This window comes from Phoca vitulina, unplaced genomic scaffold, assembly GCF_004348235.1.
Source record: "Phoca vitulina isolate PV1807 unplaced genomic scaffold, GSC_HSeal_1.0 scaffold35, whole genome shotgun sequence".
Lineage (NCBI taxonomy): Eukaryota > Metazoa > Chordata > Mammalia > Carnivora > Phocidae > Phoca > Phoca vitulina.
Window position 1 is genome coordinate 20,479,427 of NW_022589738.1, and position 1,430 is coordinate 20,480,856.

Below are 1,430 nucleotides of genomic sequence, written 5' to 3' on the forward strand. Positions count from 1 at the left end.
GGAAACTTTAATGATAACATAAACAGATTAACACATATTTTGTTTCTTACATGTAGTATTATTTTTGTTTTGGGGGGTTTTTTGTTGTTGTTTTGGTTTGTGTTTTTTTTTTAAGATTTTTTTTATTTATTCATTTGAGACACAGAGATACAGAGAGAGAGAGAGAGAGCATGAGCAGGTGGAGAGGCAGAGGGAGAGGGAGAAGCAGGCTCCCCGCTGAGCCAGGAGCCCAATGCGGGGCTCGATTCCAGGACCCTGGAATCATGACCTGAGCCGAAGGCAGATGCCCAACCATCTGAGCCACCCAGGCGCCCCTGTTGTTTTGTTTTTAAGTAGGCTCCACGCCCAGCGTGGAGCCCAATGTAGGGCCTGAACTCACAACCCTGAGATCAAGACATGAGCTGAGGGTGCCTGGGTGCTCAGTTCGTTGAGCGTCTGCCTTCAGCTCAGGCCATGATCCCAGGGTCCTGGGATCAAGTCCCACATTGGGCTCCCTGCTCAACGGGGAGTCTGCTTCTCCCTCTCCCTCGCCCCCCAAACCTGTCATGTTCTCTCTCTCTCTCAAATAAATAAATAAAAGAAAATTACGAGGAAGAGAAAATACATTTATAGTACTATACTGTATTTATTGGGAAAAATCCTGGTATAAATGGACCCATGCAGTTCAAACCCATGTTGTTCAAGGGTAAACTGTAGTTCCTACTGTTACCCAAAACTGGGTTCGCCTCTTGATGGATATGGAGCCAAAAGACACATCCAAGCAAAGAATAGGAAAAGATAAGGTTTTACCTGCCACGAGTGAAAGAGAATACTGGAGATATTTCCCAAAGCAGTGTCTCCTTCAACAACAAAAAGTGGGTGAGTTTTAAACTAAAGGTGCATATATATTCATGGAAGGGCTTGCAAAATAGGGAATTCAGCATGGAATTGGGGCAAAAGTCATCTTAAGGGGACTGAACCCAGGTCTTAAGTTAATTGAAGACACAAGAGCTGGCAAGGGTCAGCATCATCAATTCTCTGGCTCCAGATGGTCCAGTATTTGAATGCTCAAAGGGGCTTAAATCCTGCAAAGATGACTCAAGTGTCAATCTTTACTTTTGAATCAGCACTGGGAGTTTTACCATGATTTATTGTCCCTGATATGCTTAGGCTATCTCCTGGCCTGATAATGTCTGTTTGTTCTCACATTCTTTTGTTTCCTTCAAATCATTATCTACTGAGGTCTATTCTGCAATTTCAACGCATCTCAGGAAGTTCTGCAAGAAATGTGCTTTGGGTAAGTAGTGCTGGTCAGGCATAGATTACAAGATGATCAGGGGCCTAAAGTGACTTTTCTCATGTCATGAAAGCTATGCCTCATCTTTTTTTTTCCAGGGATCCCTAACTATTTCTGCTTATACTACCAACATTAAATATGTTGTGAGAGCGAG